This window comes from Motacilla alba, chromosome 3, assembly GCF_015832195.1.
Source record: "Motacilla alba alba isolate MOTALB_02 chromosome 3, Motacilla_alba_V1.0_pri, whole genome shotgun sequence".
NCBI classification, from domain to species: domain Eukaryota; kingdom Metazoa; phylum Chordata; class Aves; order Passeriformes; family Motacillidae; genus Motacilla; species Motacilla alba.
In genome coordinates, this window is record NC_052018.1 from 93,812,855 (window position 1) to 93,821,162 (window position 8,308).

Below are 8,308 nucleotides of genomic sequence, written 5' to 3' on the forward strand. Positions count from 1 at the left end.
CACCATTAACACCTGCACAGATTTCTGTTGAGCAGGGGAACCTCTGCGGAGGAAATACTGGCCTGGAGAAGGGTCCTGTTTGCTGCCTGCTTGTGCTGCCCAGACTGGAGCTGGCCAGAGGTGCCAGTGGTGCTTTGTGTTGCTATGGACAGCTCCTGGCTTTTTCCTCCCATCCCATGCTGGTTCTCATTTTGCATATCATCTATAAAATGTCAATAAAAGTATAACCCTATAAACCAGGAAAGAACGTATTTTTTAATGAAAAAAACCCCCAAAAGTAGAAAACCTGGATATGACAGGAAACTTTTGGTGGATGGGGGAGCAAGAGAAAAGAGAGAAAGTTAGAAGTCATTGTCAGGATTAGAGACATTGTCAGAGCAGTGTATGAACAAGAAAAGGAAAGGAATGGATACATGAAAATCACAATTCATTGTAGCTCATAACCCCCTTTGCAAAGTAGCAACATTCAGAGAACTGTCTCTCTTTTGGGGCTAGTTGGGGAGTTCTGCTACACTCATTCACTTAAAAAGATAGAAAAAAGAAAAATAAACAAAAGGAAGAAACCCAAATCTTATAATGTTTTAAGACTCTCTGTTTTGTTTCAAGATGCACCTTTGTCGGTGCACGATTGTCTTTAAGAATTATTTAAAAATCCACTCTTTCCATCTACAGTAGCTCTTAAATGGGAAAAAAATTCTCAGACAATTGTGGTCCTATGCTTTGAAAGCTTGTTAATAAGAGACAGATAATAAGTCAAATTTAAATGTCCTTTTCTTAAATTAACTTCATAACAACTTCTGATTTGCTTGTCATTTGCTTGAAATATCCTGTTCAGAGAGAACACCCTTCCATGCAGCGTGGCTTGTTTGGTTTTCCTTAATGTATTCCTTTTGTAAGAAAAATAGCAGGCCACAAATAAGTAAATCCTTTTTGTCCAGAGATCGGAGAGTTTCCCTAAAGGTCTGGCAAGCCAAAATACACCTCATTTGGTCTCATGATTTGCCTTCTCCTAAACTCAGTATTGTGCTTATATTCTGTGCACTCAGATGTTTGCAGACTGTGCAAGTTGTCAGGATGCAGCATATGTTTAACCTAAAATAGCTTCTCTGAACTCAAAGGCAGCACAAGCCATGGGCCACACCAATCACATAAGATTGCCCCTTCCTAATGGGAAAATCTCTTCCTCTCTAGCTTTCTGGGTTAATTAATGTCTGACTGGTCCAAATGATGTCAGGAGCAGAAGAGTGAAGGCAGCTTGTTTACTCTGAGACACCATCCGAAATACAGCATGAGGTAAGGCTACATGTCACAAAGGAAATGTCACCTCCCTCACTCTCAATGAGACGGCTGTGATGGGAACATTGACTAATATCTCCTGGCTGGAAATAGGCTCCCAAATCCAAAAAGAGAGCATGCCAAGGAGTCACTGCAGGTCTGCATTTTGAGAATATATAATGCCTTGCATTATAATTACCTATAAAATCACTATGCCAGTGGAACTTATCACTCCTGAAAGCCAAATATGTGGTACTTTTAAAAAAGTACTAATTTATAACGCTGAAAAGTAATTTTAAAGTAAGTCAGGAACTTCCCTGCCTGTACTGCCTTAGATTCATCATCTTCAGTAACAGTCAGTCTTTGCCTACTTTTTACACATTTCCCTTTTCCCCTCTTCAGGTGCTTGAACTCCAGAGTGAGAATCCACACTTTATTAAAACCCCATTGCCAAGGATTGCACTTTAAGCACTTGGTGAAAGAATCATAATGTAGCCAATAACTTGGGTGGCACAGACAGCAGAGTAGCCTAAGATTCACTCCTAATAGAAATAGCTACATTCTATTTACTAGGGAGCCTTAATTTGCCGTCTGAACAGAATTAATTCATTAGTTAAATCAGTGTGTAGCACCATTTATTTCCTTTAAGTAACATCACTGAAATTTAAATGAGAGGATGGTGTAAGCAGTTCATAATATGAGAAAGTAAGAGTCCCATGAAAGGAGGAATATGGACTTTACTACACAGTAAAGGGGAGGAAAAAATACTCAGACCTTTCTCAGCTGCTGTGTTTTTCAGTCACATTTGTGAGGTCTGCTTTTGCCTCACTCTAGCTCGACTCATCTTCCAAAACATACCTCAGAGGTATGTCAGAATCTCAGCTATAAATAATAGAGGAAGAACCAAAATAAGAAAAGGAAATAAAGAAAATGGAAGAGCAATTTTTAAATGTTTATATTCCTAAATTGTATGTGTAAAACAATGAAAATACTTGTGAAAGAATAATTTACTTCAAGAAAATTCTTTTCTGATTAATTTTAAGTCAAATATATGCCTATATCCCATATTTACTTAGCAAGTAATCACTGAAATCCCTACATATTCATGCCAGTTATTACAGAAATTAGGCAGAATGCATAGAGAAATTTTCTGAGATATACTTAGGTTTTTCTTTTCTAATAAAATGCACCACAAAGGGAATAAAAAAATTCTTTGCCCAAATTAATGGTGAATTATTTTGTCATGAGAATAGAAGTTTATATTCATTTAAATGAAAGCACATAAATTGTTCTTGACAAGAAAAACAAAGCTAGCCTTAGGCAGTATTTTCATTATAGAAAAAGGCACATGTCCATGAATATCTAGTGTAATATTAACAAAAACTGTTCAATTAGCTATGCATGTGCCATTGTTATGAATATTTATTTGCATCACAGCTGGGTAACATTGATACCTTTTTCCCAGCCTGTTTAGAGATACAAAATGAAGTGAACATTACTGCTCAGTGGAGAGCAGCAGAACTTCTCCAGAGAGCTGGTCAGACGTAACACTTCTCATTAGCAGAATCTTCTTAACTACCAATTGTTTCAATCTTTTTCACACTGGAAATATACTCAAGAAATTTCAATCAATTTTTGAGAAATTTTGATCCAATTGACAGCCTAATCTCATATTTTCTTTAAACAAAAGTTATTTATGGAAAGAAAATATACTGAATGAGCTTTTTTTTTTTTTTTTTTTTTCCTGGAGTTGATTCACTTGAATTGCATTCTAATTACATAGAGCTTGCTTTTTCAAAGTGCTTCACTTTCTGGTAGAAAGAACTGAAATATATCAATATTAAAGCAAAGCAAGTTTTACCAGTGTACGTGTATAAAAATTACTAAACCTAGTTATCATAGGCTTAAGAATCAGTTAGAGTGGTTATATTAGTAGGAATGTTTATGGTTAGCAATTCACTATTAACCATCATGTGATTTACATCTTCCATTAGAAAGAAATGTTGAAGATTTAGCATTTGTAATGAACTACCTGTGAAAAACTGCAGACAAAAGCTTTACTTTGACAAAAATATCTCCATGTGATTAAAAATGTTGTTATGTATATGAAAAAAGGTATTAGCTGAAGAACTTGCTCTAGGAGGAATTTCAAATAATGAATCATTGGACTATTACTCACTATTAGAAACAGAAAAAGCTAAATTAATTGAACAAATTTGTCCAATTTATGACTGCCAGAAAAGAAACCTTCAAGAAAATGGTTAAGAAACAATTACACATGGTTTCTTGAAATTTTTTTGATCGTGGATCTCATTCTTGTTTCCCTTTGGCCACTCCAGGAACCTTTTCTGAAATGCACTAAGGTCAGCAGGAAGCATTTTATATAGTGGACAAGCAAATGTCACAGAAATATTCCAAATCACTGTTTCTTTATTAAACTATTTCTGAATTATTAAGGCAAGATCAGGTTCTGTAAACTGTTTTAGAATTTGCCTCTGCTCTTCTCTAGGCTTTATATAGATATTAACAATATTTCTTTCTCAGAAGCACAATGCTATGCACTACAAGAACACAGGTATAAAGTAGGAAATTCTTACAGTTGTGAAAAGGAGAGAAAGAGTAAAAAGTAAAATATGGCTGAATATATTATGTATTTGTAGCCCCATTAGTAAAGATGAAAGAATCAATTTTACTTTAAAATGGCTTAAAGGAAAGCAAACAAGCTAAATAGAATAATGCAATAGGCATCCATATGGAAGATGCTTTGTGTTGATTTCTAGATGGGTTCACTTGATTCCCTTCCAGATAAAGGCCGAAGTCAACGGTAAGATCCATTTTCTGTAGCTGATCTTGCAAGTATCTATAACCCACCTTCCTTGATAAAATATAACACCTAGCATAGGAACACATTGAGAAAGAAAGAAAGAATAATAGAATTGTGATAAAGTATTCCTCTTAGAAAGACTTTCTTTGATTTTAACATATCCAGAATGAAGAGATCAAAAAAAGAACATCTTGCGGATGATGTGCTGAGCAGGAAAGAAAATAAATTTAAGTGACATGATCTGGATAGCCCTCAAAATTAAAATCTCAACAGATCACAGTTTTGGAGACCACTGCCAAGAAGGATGCATGTCCAAAGTTTTGTTATCTATTAGAACATGAGCTGCTTGCCTCTTGCACTGCTCTCTCTTTGCATGTGTCACACCAAATGCGTAGCTCTGCCATCACACCAGTGATAGGAGTTGTTATTGTAAATGGTACACATTGCGTGTTACTGATGAAATAGGAAGCGACAAGCACCAGAGAAATCTTGCTGGTAATTTCTTTTGATGAGATACTTGCAAGTATAAAAGCAAGAAAAAGACAAGATAATAAATGATAGGTTCTGGGAGAGTTAAAAGGAAGAGACTCCTGGTTAAGCTGGACTGGATGCTCTGTCTTGGCAGCCAAGCGATGGCGTGGTAACAATGCAGTAAAAAACAAAACAGTGGCTGTGAGGTCGTGGCAGCACAGATGTGAACAGCCAAGCCCTCTGGGGACCTGGCATGGTGCTGCAGTTGCTGGCCCCCAAAGGACCTGTGTCCTCTGCATTCTTGCCATTACCTGTGCTAACTGAATTACAGAGAGCCTGCAGACACCTGATCATGTCACAGTCACAGTTGTTCGGCCATGCAGGCAGAGAAATGGGGTAGGTGCACAGCACTTGGATGATGTTCCTCATGCCATAGGATCAATAGGTGTATTCCAAGTGATTAAAACTACATCCAGGACAGGAATTCCAAAACAGATTAGATGTGAAGCTCCAGTGCAGGCCCAGCAGGTCCAGGCAACCACCAATGTGAGCCATGGTCCCCAGGGGCAGAGGGAGTGGTAGCAATGAAGGAGTGTTTAGTTTGAATCAGCAACTAGACTTTTTCATATAAAGTTACAAAACTTGCTATTTGTAAGGAAAAAAAGCCTATAAAAGGGTGTTTATTTAGTGTGGGAAAGGTTTAAGACCCAATAAAAAAAAAAAGAAAGAAAAAGGAGCTGAGCAGGCAAACCTCAAGCTTAACCTCAACCCTTTGCAGATTGGAGCTCAGGGGATCTCTCAAGCCACTTGAGTTTTATCTCATCTTGTCACTGCAGAACAGCAACTGTGCTACCCTTTGAAGGGAAAATGAGGAAAGGAAGGTTGGAGTAGCTATTTGTTTATCATTCCAGTTCTCAAATGATAAAAATCCCTTCTAAGTTTATTTTTACAACATCTTAGACAGAAAGGTAGATTCTTGATTTGTCTGTAGTCTGCTGACAGACCCACTCCCTGAGATAAAAAATCATCTGCAAGATCCACACCCTGCCCCTTTCTTTTCCTCAGCTGTCTACCACAACTTCAAGAACATGCCTGGGAATATTTGTCAAGAAGAGAACTATACCTTGACACACTACAATTGAGTAGGAAGAGATGTTCCTACAGTAACCGAATTTAGTGGTACAGAACTTTGAAGAGGCAAGAGATTTTCTATCCAAAATGTGTTAATAAAGTATTTGGTGTCTAAGAAGGCGTCGGTCTTGTTTAAGTATGCTGAAAAGAAATTTTCATATATTCTTACATTTGGTGGTTGAGAGACTCTATGAGTCACCTTCAAAATTTGTCTTATTGAGCACTCTGAACCTGGACATTCATTAGGTACAATGAAGTATCAAAAGCAGCCTGTGAGCCCTCAAACTGAGTTTAAAAGCTGCCATGAAGTACAGCAGAACCCAGGCTGAAGGGCTTCAACTACAGCTTTCTGGAAGCTTCAAGTGTTCTTCAGCATCTCCAACTTTAGTGCCGAGCTCCAGTGATGATCTGTGCAGTCAGCAGCCAACAAACAGCCATAGAGAAAGCTGGGTAGAGAAATTAGGAGACATTTACTATGCATGCTAAAAAAAATCAAACAGGACACGAGAGAAATCTAACACACCAATCTGGTTTTTGGTATTCAGCTCTCATACAGGGAACCTTTAATCTGATTGAACCGGTGTGGTGACTGTTTGTTTTTCCTGACTGGGAGTGCACATGTGTATGTGACAGTACCATGGCAGCAGGCCAGGCTATTAATTGGAGCAACTACATTCAATAAGAAGCAAACAATGGCATTAAGCTTTCTATCATTTTTGCTATTAGACTGAATCTAAAGTTTTCAAAAGAATAAAAGTTGGGTGCTTGAACATGGAAATCCAATATGACTTGAACTTCCAAACAACAGAGTCCTTTTCTTGGGTAGCTTATGAAGCTAAGCTACTTCAGGAGTTCAGGGAAAAAAATCCCTTTCACTTTCTGCCTTTCATTGTAGCCTGATCTGTTGAGATAGAAGGGCAGGTTTGAACAACAGCTTCCCTAGAACCCAGAACACTTAACACTGTCATCATTTAATGCAAAAGAGGGAATTGCATCTGTATCATCCACCATGTTTTATCACAGGCCAGCAGCATCCATCTCAGCTGCTGCTGTTGTATTTTCCAGCAGACTTCTGAGTGGCCTCAGTCCTGCTCACTCCACCTGGAAAACAGGAGATGTCCCAAACTCTGCAGTACTAAAATTATGGCCTGTATTTAGATACCGTATTCAAGTACAGGAAAACATATTTATATATACATATAACATTGCTGGGAGGTGTGTAACCTTCACATCAAGGCTTAAGTAGGAAGTAATCTGTTCCACACTGCTCTGTCCACCTTTTTTTTTTTTTCCAGAGGAAAAGGAGAACAAACACGTATTTGGACTGTCACAATAGCATTAATAAACATGAGAATGCAACAGCTAGTGTTATTCTACAGAAATGAATGAATAAATAAATAGACTATAAGCACTTTATTCTTCTCACATAATTTCTTCTCAGTGACATTATTGAACAGACTGTTGAAAACAAACATCGTTAAATGAGAAAAGAAGAGCAGGAGCCTGTCTAATTCCCCACTGCAACATTTTCCAATGACGAATGCTCCCTAAATGGATTTAGCTTTTTGAAAAGAAGTCAGAGAGAAATTTGATGTGGCCCCCTGACCCCTGGTAAGCACATGTATCTTCACCTGTCACAAAACACACTGGCACTTGCTTACTTTTCAGCAAAGACTATTGATTTTGCTTATTGGTTGCAGGCTAGTCCATAAAGAACAAATTACAAAGTCAGAGGTCTACAGTTAGCAATTGCTTGCATGATAACAGGGAACTCAGCACTATTCCCACAATGCGGTATTAACATTCTCACAAATGTGCGCAAACCTAAAATACCCACTCTTGCTGTGAAGTCCTCTGGATTTTCAACGATGTACAGCAAGCAGAACACAGAGTACATTCCATCCCATCGCAGATGATCTAAAAACTACAGAGATTTTGCCCCAGTATATAAGCTACACTTGTGGTTTAAACAATATCTTTGTAAAGAACAAAGACAGAGAGGATTAAGCAATGTTTACATTCTACTATAAAAAAAAAGAAAAATGTTTGACACAACCTCCTGTTATTATGAATGCCTTCACAACTAAATCTTACACAGAAAAAGCCAACATGGTGACTTTTAAGAAATGTTTCATTGTGCTACTTCTCTGGAGTCGTAAAGTTTATCTTTACCCCTGCCTTGATAGATGACCTTGGGGACATATATTTTGATTTGCTGTACCTTGCTTTCATCTTATAGAAAATAGGATACAATACTGTCGTCTGCTGTTCAACTGCTGTTGAAACCTACTGCCAAAAAGTCCCTGCAAAAGACAGTGTAGCCTGGCTTTTATTACTGAAATGGGACAGGCATAGGAGAAGGACAGCCTGAGTGAGTTTCCAAAATGTCATTTTAGATTTTGGAACTTAAATTGTACTTGCTTGATATAATAATTGCAATTGTCTTTTAATATCCAAACATATAAAAGTAGAAATATGTACTATTCATCTGGCATATACTTCTCAGTAGGATACATGAGAATGACACAAAAGAGTCTCATTTTAACATTATTTCAAGCTCAAGAAATTTATAATAATTTCAAATATGAGAGTATTAATGACAAAAAA